The 13513-nt window shown below is 38.8% G+C and overlaps 1 long non-coding RNA gene across 2 annotated transcripts in view; it reads left to right on the forward strand.

Annotated features, from left to right (window-relative positions):
- Positions 1-472: 472 nt before the first annotated feature.
- Positions 473-13513, forward strand: part of LOC103095820 (uncharacterized) — a 26431-nt gene continuing 13390 nt past the window's right edge. Inside the window, exons 1-2 of one of the 2 annotated variants that reach the window (XR_472542.2) lie at positions 473-526; positions 2793-2864. This is a non-coding gene — a long non-coding RNA (uncharacterized LOC103095820). Of the gene's footprint in view, positions 527-563; positions 2179-2792; positions 2865-13513 lie in introns of those variants that run through there. The other variant, XR_472541.2, reaches the window with a different exon arrangement.

Here is a 13513-nt window from a genome sequence, read left to right on the forward strand (position 1 = left end):
CTCCTTCTCTCTGAATCTTCCATTCTTTTCCCTTGTTCTCTCTCTTCCCCCCTCCCCCCCCCCCCCATCTCAACTGCTTGTGGATAGGCTGTTGATGCACTTTGGCATTGTCTTTTCCTAAAAACAATTTGAGATTACTTTTTTTTCCTACTTCCAATATTTTCATCCTAAATATAAATTATAATAACTACAATCACAGTCATATGTAGCATCTTCCCAGGGCCTTCTGAAATTTCAAGCTGAGTCAGCTTCATCCCTTACTTATTGAAGGGTTCTCTCTAAGACTGTTATGCACTGAGGACCTCACTCGGGACATTAGCAAACACCCATGACTTCTGCAAAATAGATTCATGCAACGGCTATGGTTTCTTGCGCAAAATAAATCCGTTTTACCAGCGCGAGGCCGCCATCCCCCTCCCCTCTGCTCTAGAAGCCCATCCGGTTCTATCCTGCCCTCACGTGCTCTGATTCGCTTCTGCCCTCGAAGCTGTCCCGTTCTGCTTTGCGCTCCATGTGTAAAGTAAAGGTAATACCGACGCCAACGCCCGCAGATTCCACACCGCGCCCACTTCCTCCAAGGCTCCTTCTTTTCACGCCGCTGGCAGCGGGGAAAGACTGACTCAACAACCCCGAGACGTCTTTCTTATATTTAGAAAATAAGAACTCTTTGTTTGGAAGATTTTTAAAAAAACAGTCGCACAATTGTCTGTCGAAAGTGTCGACTAGACCCCTCTTCCCAGAAGCTTGGCGGGAGCTGTATTTGATTAAGGAGGGGGGAGAGGGAGGAGGGAGAACGTTGACCCGCCTTGACCCCTTTGCTAAGGCGCTTTTGGGGCAGCCCCCTTCCGCCCCCTCTTACCCCCTCCCAGGATTAATGAGCCTCAGTGGGCCGGGAGGGCTCTGACGTGCAGGGGCGGTGCCCCGGATGAAAACATTGGGAAGGAGCCTTCAGGATGCAGAAGACTCTGGTGGAGGAAGTGCCCCCAGGGCTGAGGCCATGGACCTTTACAAACTGCAAAATGCCCTTTAAGTGGGAGCTGGTATTTTTCTGGGCATCCTTTGCTCCTTCCTTCTGTCTGCTTTTCAGTTTTTCTGTTGCTCATTAGCACCTTCACCAGAACACTGGAAGAGGAAAAGAGGAAATGAAACTCAATTTTCCTTCCTGCTAACAGCCCCTCATTAAAATAAATTTTAAAAAAGGCAACAAGTGGGGCAAGACATTGACAAAATTGACTAAAATTAACTGCAGGTTTCTTAAAAACAACACCACCACATGAATTTCAAGAGTATCCACCCTGTTCTAGTTTTTTTTTTTTTAACTGAAGGCATAATCAAGAGAGAAATGTCCTTCTAAGCCAAATAGATTTGAGTTCAAATCTCACCTATGATATATAAGAAGTGACCTGAGCAAGTCACTTAATCATTCAGTGTTCCAGGCAGTTTGTTAAGATTGAGTGGCAGAGAAGATGCTAACTTGCAAGGATAATTCATCATGGCAATGAAATCACAGACCCAATTACCTATCCTTATTCTCCCTTTTACCAAAGCCTTCATTATAGCCTATTAGTATAATACCTTTCCATACTTATTCATATTTGCTGTAGTTACTGAAAATTGGGACATTCTTTTGCTCAGCTACTTAAGTGGTCTGTTTTTGCCTTTTATACCCTAAAACACAGTGCCTGCCTAGGACATAAGGCAAGCTTAGTAAATGCTTGTTGACTGATAGATTGACCAGTTTGGCAGATAAAAACATTGGTCTCCTTTCAGCTTTGAGTTTAAATCGAAGATTCATCTTAAACTGTAGTTAGTCTAAGATCTATTTCTTAGAGCATACCATCTCACTCTGTCCAGCTAGGTGGCAAAGTGGATAGAGAAAATTCAGCCTCAGACACTAGCAGTGTGACCTTAATTCTTTGCCTCCTCATCTGTCAAATGAGTTGGGGAAAGAAATGGCAAACCCCTTTGCCAAGAAAACCTCAGATAGGGTCAGGAAGACTCAGACACAACTGAAACAGCTGAACAACAATAACACCACCATCTCACTCTAAATGTAACTTAATTGAATGGAGCTATACTTTTATTTCAGCTTTGGAACTTTATGGTCTGAAAGGATCTAAGGAATTAAACCAGAAGTTGTTGTTTGTCCATTTTTGAAGAGATCAGTGACATCACAAGGTGATATCTTGCTTTACAAGTGAATTAGATTTAAGTGAGGGAGAGTTGCACAGTCATCAGGCTAAATTTTCCAGATTCACTGAAGCCCAGTGGGAAAACAAAAGTTAGAATGAGTGGCAATGGTAAGGATGCAGTGAATGGCCTTGGCATCTTAAAGTCTGACCATGCTCTAAGTGCTCCATAATGTCCCTGCTTTAGCTGCCTTCATGGCCATTGGGACAATTTGTTTGCATCTTCTCATTCTGCTTGAGGAAATCTTCACATGTTTGGACTAGATATTTCCCTAATTCACTGATGGTTTAGCCCTTGCTTGATTAGCCCATTTGTAGAGATGATTTTGCAAGGGTGTGGCCACTATACAAGCTAGTTTCTTGGAGTCACAGGTGAGAGTTACACAAAAATATAGAGGTAATGTTGATGTGTTCCTATAACCAGAAAGAACTATGGTGGATAAATTTTAAATGTATTTTTACATTTTTAATAAAATTAAATTTTATTAATTTATATAATTTTTATATTTTTAATTTTTAATTTATTTTAATTTATTTATTTATTATATATTTATATATAATAATTAATAAAATAAAATTACAATTTTACATTTACATTTACAGATCAAAATGTAAAACTAGAAGGGACCATCTAGAGATCTTTTTAAAGATGAAAGAAGATGAGGCACAGATTAGGTAAGTGACTCGCCCCAAATCTCACAGATAGTGACAGAGGTGGGATTTGAACTTTACTCCTTCTACTCTGAAGCCAACATTCTCCATTTACCATGCTGTGTTTTCTAGACTTCATAAAAAAAATATACCTATGATTTTATTGATGTATAGAACTCCCAGTAAATTAGTAAAAGAGGCACAAAAATCCAAAGAACAGAAGAATTTCTTAAAAAGCAGAACTGGCCAAATGGAAGAAGTTATAAAAAAAATGCACCAAAAAGAAAAACTTCTTGAAAGACAGAATTGGCCTTTAGGAAAAAAGAGGTACAAAAATATACTGAGGAAAAGACCTCTTTACAAAGTAGAATTGGCTGAATGGAAAAGGAGGTACAAAAGTTCACTCAAGGAAATCATGTTTTAAAAATTAGAATTGGGCAGGTGGAAGTTAATGAATCCATGAAACATTCAAAGTCAAAATAATGAAAAAATAGAAGAAAAATGTTAAATATTTCATAGGAAAAAAACAACTGACTTGAAAAGATCATGAGAAATAAATTTAAGAATTGTTGGATTACCTAAAAACTATAATCAAAAAAAGAGCTTCAATATCATCTTTCAAGAAATCATCAAGGAAAATTGCCTTGATATTCTAGAACCAGAGGACAAAATAGAAATTGAAAGAATCCATTGATCACTTCCTGAAAGAGATTCCAAAAGGATAACTCCTAGGAATATAGTAGCTAAATTCCAAAACTTCCAGGTCAAGGAGAAAATATTTTAAGCAGCTAGAAAGAAACAATTCAAATATTGTGGAGCCAGAGTCAGGATAACACAAGACTTAGCAACTTCTACAATAAAGGATAGGAAGGCCTGGAATATGATATTCCAGAAGGCAAAGGAGCTAGCACTTTAACCAAGAATCGCCCATCAAAATTGAGCATAATCCTTCAGGGGGGAAATGGGTATTCATTTAAATAGAGGACTTTAAAATATTTTTGATGAAAAGATCAGAGCTGAATGGAAAATTTGATTCTCAATACAAGATTCTAGAGAATCATAAAAAGATAAAAAGGAAAGAGAATCAAAAGACATTTGACAAGGTTAAATTGTGTACATTCTTACATGGGAACATGATTCTTATAACAACAAAGAACTTTGTCATTATTAGGGCAGTTAGCAGGAGTATACATACACAGAGGTAAGGCTGTGACTTGAATATTATGGGATGCTATAAAGAATAAAATAAAATTAAGCATTGGTAAAAGCAATACATTGAGAGGGGTAAGGGAAAAATAGAATGGGGAATATTATTGCACATAAAAGAAGCATGAAGAAGTATTCATAATGGAGTGGAAAAATAGAAGACATGGAGAAGAAAGCATGTGTACCTTACTCTCATCAAAATTGGTTCAATGAAGGAAGAACATACATAATCAATTGGGTATAGAAAGCTTACTTACCCTACAGGAAAACAGGAGAGGAAGGGGATAAGAGAAAGGGAGTAGGGTTAATAGAAAAGAGGGAAAATTGGGGAAGATGGAGGTCAGAAACTAAACTAAACTAAAAAAGGGTAAATAGGATGGAGAGTAATACAAAGTAACCATAGTAGTGCAATTTTTTTTACAAGTCTCTCCAGTAAAGGCCTCATATCTTAAATACATAGAGAAATGAGTTAAGTGCATAAGAATATGTCATTCCCTAATTGTCAAATATTCAAAGGATATGAATAGGCAGTTCTCAACTAAAATAATTAAAGCTCTTTATAGTCATGCAAGAAAAATGCTCTAAATCACTAATAATTAGAAAAATGCAAATTAAAACAACGCTGAGGTCCTAACCCATACCTATCAGATTGGCTATTATGACAGAAAAGGAAAAATGACAAAAATTTGGAGGGATATGGGAAAGCTGGGACACAAATACACTGTTGGGGGAGTTGTGAACTGATTCAATCATTCAGGAGAGCAATTTGGACCTATGCCCAAAGGGCTATAAAACAGTACATACATACATACCCTTTTACCCAGCAATACTTTTACTAGATTTGCATCCCAAAGAGTTAAAAAAAAAAGGGGGGGAAGGATTTATCTGCACAAAAATATTTAAAACAGCTCTTTTTTGGAGGGGCAAAGAATTGGAAAGTGAGAGGATACCCGTCAATTGGGAAATGGCTAAATTGTAGTCTATGATTGTAATGGAATATTATTGTCCTATAAGAAATGACATTCAGGAGGACAGAAGTTCAGAAAAACCTGGAAAGACTTACACAAACTGAAGCAGAGTGAAATAAGCAGAACTAGGAGAACATTGTACTCAGTGGCAGGAGTACTTGATAATGAACAACTAGCTGTAAATTACAGCTATTCTCAGAAATACAATGATTCAAAACTATCCCAAATAAATGATAAAAAATGCCATCTACTTCCAGAGGAAAAGAGCCATTTGAATTCAATCCAAAGCAAACTTTTTTCACTTTCTTAATTTTTTTCTATGTGAGTTTCCTTCCATAAAAGGATTAATATGGGGAAATATTTAACATGACTATACATGTAAAATCTATGTGAAATTGCTTACCATCTCAAAGGGGGAGAGAATTCAAAACACAATATTCTTTAAAAAATGTTGGAAACTGGTTTTACATGTAATTAGGGAAAAATAAAACAAAAATACATATTATTGGGGGGGGGGATAAAATAAGAATTCTCCTCCTTGGAGATCTTTGAACTGAGGCTAGATGACTACTTGTCATATTATAGTGCAATTCCTTTCACTTATGCATTGAACTACATTGTTGTAGAGGTCTCATTTAACTCTCCAGTTCTGGGATTCTGTATATAGTATCTCCTTTGAACTTATTCCCCCAGTTCACCCTCTAACTTTCATATACAAGTTGAGGTTTCCAGAGGGCAGCTAAATTACCTTTCCCTCAGTTGTTATAGGGTAACTGAGTGTCTTGAGCCCCCACTACTTTGCACTCCATTGTTAATCAACAAATTGGTTCATTATTTATTGAAAAAAATATAGCAAGAACAATTGATTCAGAACATTTTTCAGACTGGGAATTCTCTCTTCCTGTACACACAAGGTACCTGCTAGAAGTATATTCTGACTCATGGCCCTGGAAGTCCCTTTCCACTTTTGTGCAATCTCCATAAAGTTTCCTTTACATGTAGCACTCTGGTAGGCTGATTATTACCAGACTGCTCCACTGCTACTAGTACTCTTTCCCCAGTTCCTACTTGGACAACAGGGAAAGGGAAACATCAATTATACTGACTCTTTGCTGGGACTGGCTGCTTCTCTTAGTTTGCTGGCTGAGTATGTCCATCTCAAATTTGCTGATTGATTATCTCTTCATTTCTGTGGCTATTCTTTCAGTTTCAAGAAAATTCTGTCACCATTTCCAGTTGTCTGTAGAGCCTCTGTTAGTACCTCAGGATCTCCTAAACTCATATTATTACTTGGGAACTCTTGCCTCAAAATTCTCCTTTGCTTAAGACCAAAGAAGTATACAAAATAAACAGAAGTGCCATGTGCTCACAAACACACAAAAGTTGTGTGAGAGATACAACAGCAGCCTTTTACTTTACTGAGAAGCTCAAAATCATCCTGCCTGCTCACAACCACTAAGGAAAAAAGAGTGAAAAATGAACAAGTTAAATTTTTTATACAAACAGTTAGTTTCAGATCATCCACTCCTGAGTCATGAATTCTTCTGACTCTGGAGCCAAAGATTTTTTTTTAACATTATATGGTACCAACATTTGAATCGTTATGGAAAGAAACCAGTTCCCAAAGTTCCATGTGTTGGACTGGAAACAGGTAGGAAAAAGCTACATGTACTCTATGAAATGAAACTAGGCAGGGAACACCTGTACATATTTCAAGGACTGGCCATTCATGTACTTGGGAAAGGCTTATTGATTACTGAACCTGTAGCTTTCTTTAAAACTCAGCCCAAGAACCACTTCCTACAAGAAGTCTATCTTGTTTCCTTCCTAGTTGCTAATATCCTATTTCTGAAAGTTACTTTGTACAGGGTGTCCAAAAAATCATCAGCACTAAGACTTCTGGAACATCCTGTATCCATTTTTAAAAATTTTTCACATACATGTTGTCCCCTTCCCTCTTCTTATCCCCCAATGTAAGCCTCTTAGGGCAAAAGTTATTCCATTTTTTTCCCTCAAGCACTTGGCATTATGCCTGGCACGTTGTAGGTATTTAATAAACACATGTTAACTTAATTGAATTGAGTCATCCCTTCTTCCTTAGGCTCTGACAAAAATTTCCTAACTGATCTCTCTACCTCCAGCATCTCTTTTCTCTATCCTAGCATTTGTACAGTGGCCAAAATGGTCTTCCTAATGCTTAAGATGGATGAGAAGTTCCTTTTAGTCTCTTGAGTTTCCTTTGTATTCTGGTTCTGTGATCCATCAAGGTAGCTATCATCTATAGAATGATGAAATGTAATAGGTATACTACTACTGCTACTACTACTACTAGGCAGCATTTATATGGAGCTTCAAAGCTTGGATAGCATATCCCAAATGTCATAACATTCAAGCCTTACAACAATCCTGGAAAGTTAGTGCTATTATTGTCCCCATTTTATTGAGGAAACTGAGGCAGATAGCTATTAGGCGACTTGTTCAGTGTCACAGCTTGTAAGTGGAGGCTGGACTTTAATTTAGGTCTTCCTTGACTCCAAGTCCAGTGCTCTGGCCATTGCATCATGTAACTGTCAAAGTATAAATGTAAAATCCCCCTTGAAGTAAAAAAAATCAATAGCTCAAGCATAGGATGAAAGAAGAGTGAATAGACAACAGGTCATATATGGAATATCTGGACATTTCTATACATTGAAGACTTAGCATGAGTCAATATTATGCCATGATTCCCAATAAACTCAATATATCTTGAGTTCATTGTTTCTTTATCAGGAGCAGGATAGCATGCTTTATCAATAGAGCTCTAGAAATAAAGTTGCTCCTTGTATTGATCAGAATTCTTTAAGTTTTTCAAAATTGTTTATCTTTACAGTGTTATTGTAAAAATCATCCTATTGACATATATATGAATATATACACATATACAATTTATATGCATATATGCTCATATGATATATATATATATATATGTATATATATAGTATGTGTGTGTGTGTGTGTTTGTGTACAAAATGGGATTGGCCAAGGCAGGAATGTTTTTTGCTTGACTAGGCATATTCATTACAAGGGGACTTAGTTTTCTTTTCTTTCCTTCCCCCTTTCTGTAAAGGTAAAGGAAGATGAAACGGAGAGAAAATAGCTTTTCATTAATTAGATAAATAAAGATCCCAAAATAGTTCACGCTGTATCTGGCTCAGTTACCAAATAGGACCATAGTGTCCAGAACAAGGGAGGTGAACATCTTGATGTACTTTGTCCTGGTCTGGCCATTTATGGAAGATTGTGTAGAGTTCTTGGTATCACTTTTTAAGGAAGACATTAACCAGCTTGAGCACAACCAGGAAGGCAATCAGGAAAATGAAGAACCTGCTAATGATGCCATACAAGGATTGGTTGAAGGAATGGGAAAAAGTTTAGCCTGAGTAAGAGAAGACAGGGGTGGGAATGGGGCTTATATCATCGCTTTTTTTTTTTAACTATTTGGTTTAAAAAGATAATATATACAATATAAAATGATATATGATATATAATTAATCCCATACACTAATATATCATGTAATTTATAATGTTATTACATAATATACTATAATACACAATATTACACAATATATTTTGATATGATATATTATATTAAAGTATATTTTAAAAAAATGAATATTCTATCTTGCCTAGGCTAGATACATAGGGGCTACTCATGGGTCTATTCCAATAGTTAGCGCAAGCTTTGACCTGCTCTGTTTCTAATCTGGAATGGCTCATCCCTTCTTAGGCAGCTTGGCGGCTCTTAGCTTGCCTGAGCTCACCATATTGATGCTAAGCTTAGTGCAGGTACCTAATTGGCAGAGCCCATTGCAACTCAGAACTCCTAAGCCCAAGAGACTCCCCCCACCACCTCAGCTTCCATGGTAGTTGGGATTAGAGGTATGTACCACCATGGTCAATTCTTCAACTATTTGATGGGTTCTCAGATAGAGGGTGAATTCAGCTTGCTCTCTTTGGTCTTCAAGTGCCAGACTAAGAGCAATGTATAGAAGGTGCAGAGGGACAGATGTTGACTTGATATAAGGAACAATTTTCTAAGAATTAGAGATTTCAAATGAGAAATGGACTGCTTTAGGGGAAAAAATGAACTAATCATCTGTTTGCAAGCAGAGATTGGAAGACTGTCAGTGATGATACAAAGGGACTTCCTCATCCATTATAGTTTGGACTAGATGACCTTTGAGACTACCATAGCTTTGAGATTCCATGATTCTCTGTAAATATTACCCAAATGGTCTTTTTTCATTAAAAACTTTTTATTACCATTTTTGGTTTTTATATGATCTTTATTTCTAAATATTTTTTTTCCTCTCCTACTCAGTAAGCTGTATTTTGGAAGGAGGAGGAGAAAATGATTTATGAAAATGAATTATTTCATCATAATTTATTTCACCATGGTTCTGTCGTTTGTCACTCATGAGATATTGAGTAAGTCACTTACTCTCTTTAGGCCTCAATTTCCTCAACTGTAAAATGAAAAGACAAACTAACTGTCTTCTAATGTCTTTTCCAGTTGTTCATCTATAATCCTATAATCCTACCCATGTGGCTTTAGGCAATCTATTTTTCTCTTTTGAGCTTTAGTTTCCTCAACTGTAAAATGAGGGAATTTGACAAGATGGCTTATGGGATTCCTTCCAGCTCTCCCTCTATGATCCTATCATAATAAACAACAAAATAGCTTAAAAGTTAAGGTTATTGCAACTGGAAGCTTGAAGGTCCCTCCAGTCTTTCAACCTCTGACCCTGTAATCTATTGACCTGAGTCTACCAATATATGCAGTGTTCTATACTCCTAGTCCTCCACTCTTGCAAACTCTTTGCATTTTATTAGGGTTTTTGATCTGGTTCTTTTGTGATTAAAGACTTGGCAAAGTGACCCCTTTCCTCCACCATGACTTAGAGCAGTTCCAATGAGGAATGACTTTTCTTCCAGCAAATTCTTGCCTTGAACTGAGGTGACTTACAGAGGCTTTCTTATATAACCACCAAACTGGGGAGCTTGAAGAGAACCTCGAGAGGTCACTCCAGTCCATTTTCTTAAACTGAGATTTGGTAGCTTGTAGGCCAATTTCCCTTGCCTTCAAGGTATAGTGTAAGCCTCCTTGTTTACAGAGGTTGTACAGGGCCCAGCCAGCTGTCACTAATAGGAATGGATTATCTGTGAATCATTAATGATTGGGAGCTGTGTAGTGTGTCAGTTTTGGACTGAGGGCAGAGTGGTAGTGACAGGTCTATTTATCTCAATTAAAGTGTAACTGAGCCCATTGGAAGCTTGATTTTTTGCACAGACTGCACTATGTTTTTGAAAGGCAAAAAAAAAAAAGCTATTTGTGTTCTAGGGAATGTTAGGATGACATTGGGGAGTCCAGGAAATGGTTTTGTGTGTTTTTTTTTCTGTTTGTTTTGTTTTGTTTTCTCTAAGAAAGAAAGGAAATGGTGCAATGATTAAATATAAGCTTTCTTTCCAGGGAATTCTGGCAAGTTCTGCCCCAACATAAAATGGTTAAGGTAAATTCAGAGCATAAAAGAGGCTCCTAAGAACAGAAAGGGGGGGGGGGGTCACCCTTGCCAAGACTTTGAATGGTTAAAAGAAAAGAAAACTCTGATCCTCTTCTCCTATCTGCTTTTCACAGGCGCATTTCCACAAGTGGGTGTGATAGGGGCCAGGGAACTGGCAGTCCACAGTCTAAGTCTTCTCTAGAGAATGTTCTCATTAGGGACCCGACCTGTCATTGTAGAACCAGATTCATTCTGACCTGTTTGATCTGAAGATACCTTGAGGTCTAGCAGTGCTCAGGGTTACACTTTCTGGAAGATTTCCTGGGAAAGCTTAAGCTGTGCCAGGACCACCCATAAGCCATCCTGGAGTTTCCTTTGGTTGAGCTCATGGCTGTCCATCTTACCTGGACTCCTGTGTCCACTCTGGGCTGCAGTATTGGCATTTAGGTGATGCAGTAGATACAACATCAGAGTTGGAGTCAGGAAAGAATTCCCTGAGTTCAAATCTTACCTCAGATACTTGCTAGATGGTCTGTGACCCTGGACAAAGCAATTAACATATAGAATGTCTCCACATTTTTGTTTGCCTTAGTTTCCACATATGTTAAATGGGGATAGCCATACCTCCTACTTTACAGGAATTGTGGGGATCAAATGAGATAGTATGTGCAGGGCACTTAGCAAATCTTACAGTGTATCCAGAGATTGTTGTCTGCCTTAGTTTCCTGAACATAAAGTGTGTGTGTGAGTGTGTGTGTGTGTGTGTGTGTGTGTGTGTGTGTGTAATAACAACACCTATAATGGAGGATTGTTGGGAGGGTCAAATGATACTAGTTTTAAAAGACTGTTTAGGATGGTTCCTGGCTCAGAGAAGATGCTATATAAATATGGATGATGACGATGATGATGTCATCGTTAGGTCTCTAAGCTGACCAAAGGGCATAGCAGAGAGGTTAAGCTATTTGTCTGTGGCAAGATTTGAGCCCCAGTCTTCTAGTGCCCTTTCCTCTATGTGATATTGTTTTTTAAGGTCTTAGGTGAAAACATTCTAAACACTGGGAATGGCACGAGAGAAAACCTAGAAGTCAGAAAGCCTGAGAATGGAGAAGAGTGAATTGTCTAGAGTGTGAAGGGAAGGTGGATTAGAATAAGTCTAGAAAGTTTGGTTGGAGCTAATTATTTGGGACCTTAAATGCCAGGATCAAGAGTTTGCTTTTTATTTAAACTTGAATGATCCCAATTCTGCCCATTGGGCTATTTGGAATGGAAGCAGCCCCTTTCTTGAACCTCTTGAATTATATAGTTTATTTCTATGGGGGGAACGGGAAGGCCAAGATGAGTAGGTACATGTGTGCAGAGCTAAGCTACTCATTAGTCCAATAGGTCTCTGGGGTTGAAGAGAAGAGCAAAACTAAAAGAAATCTGCTACTCGATTTCTTGGAAACTCTGCAGTGCAGAGTCCTACTCACCAAACCTGGAAGGATGCTCTGAAGCATATTAGAGGGACAACTTGGGGAAGGGCAGTGTAGAGGATGTGGGGGCTGGTGGAAAAATGCAGCATTTGGCCCAAAAGATATTTATTTGAGTCCATCGACAAGCATTTAAGTGTTTACTACATGCCAGGCACAGTCCTAGGTTCTGGAGGTACAAAGAATGTCTCTGCCCTCCAGAAGTTTACATTCTGCTGAAGATGTATATAAACAGTGGTGTAGCCACAGGAGAGAGAAAGATAGAGGGGAGGTAAGTGAACAAGGTAAAGCACTGGGGGTGAGAGTGGGAGAAGCAGAGAGCCTGGGAAAAACTTCCTGGAATGAGGAAGTCTGGGCAACTCAGGGGGAGAGAGGGAGAGGGCTCATCCTTCCAGACATGGGGATCAGAGAGGGCAAAGTCACAGAGAAGGGAGAGAGGAGTAAGTGTCCAGTTGATTGGACTGGTGGGACCCCTTCTGAACCTCAGTGTCTACATCAGTAAAAAGAGAGGGGGTTGGATGAGATGACCTCTCACGTCCATTCCAGCTTTAGATCTATGATCAGAGGACTAGATGGCCTGGAAATCCTTCCATCTCTACCTGGATGATTCCCTCTTAGTAGGCTGTTAGCCCCTTGAGGGTTGCCTCTGGGTTGGTCTCTGGGTTGCCAGAGCCCAGCAGAGAAGAGTTAAGGACCTGACCTATGATTTCATTAGAATAGGGTCCTCCCCAGTGAGGAAACTCCCTTTATCGGGGCAAGCTGGCTCCTTTTCTCTAGCACAGAGCAATTAAGGACCTTGCCCACCATCCCACAGTTAGTGGTGCCTGAGGTGGGTTCCTGGGCTCAAGGCCAGCTCTTTCTCCATTGTGCCTTTGGTCCCCTCTGGTATATATGTAATGTGTGTGTTGGATGTTTGAATTTATGATCCATTAGTCCGTAGGCAAGTTATCTAACCTTCTGGGCCTCAGTTTCCTCACCTGTAAAATGAAGGTTTTGGACTAAACAGAGATCCCTTCCAACTCTAGAGCTACGATTCTGTGCCCCCCATTCTGTGCCTGTTTCTCTCCTCTCTCTGCCTGTCTTTCTTCCTTTCTCCAGTCCTGTCACACAGCCTTTCTAATTCTCACATTTTCTCATGTGTCAAATAGAGAAAAATAATACTTGCAGCATTTTCACGAGGTTCTGTCTACAGGACTAAATGCACAGTAAATGCCTTGCAGGTCTTATGAGACCCTAGAAAGGGGAGCAGTTCTGCCCATGCCCATCCCTGCTTCCCTTTGTCGGCCTGAAGCCCTGGTGGAGAGCCGTCCTGGAAGTTTTTTTTCCCCCTTAATGTTTCACAACTTGCAAAAAGTTTCCAATTTCCTCCCCCTTTTTTTTCATGGGAACTTATTGAACATAAGTTAATAAAAATGTTTTTCTCATTAACTCCAGGGCTTAATCATGTAGCATGACAAAGGAAATGAAGAAGAACAAGGAGAAAGCAAGAT

Source organism: Monodelphis domestica, chromosome 5, assembly GCF_027887165.1.
Source record: "Monodelphis domestica isolate mMonDom1 chromosome 5, mMonDom1.pri, whole genome shotgun sequence".
NCBI lineage: Eukaryota > Metazoa > Chordata > Mammalia > Didelphimorphia > Didelphidae > Monodelphis > Monodelphis domestica.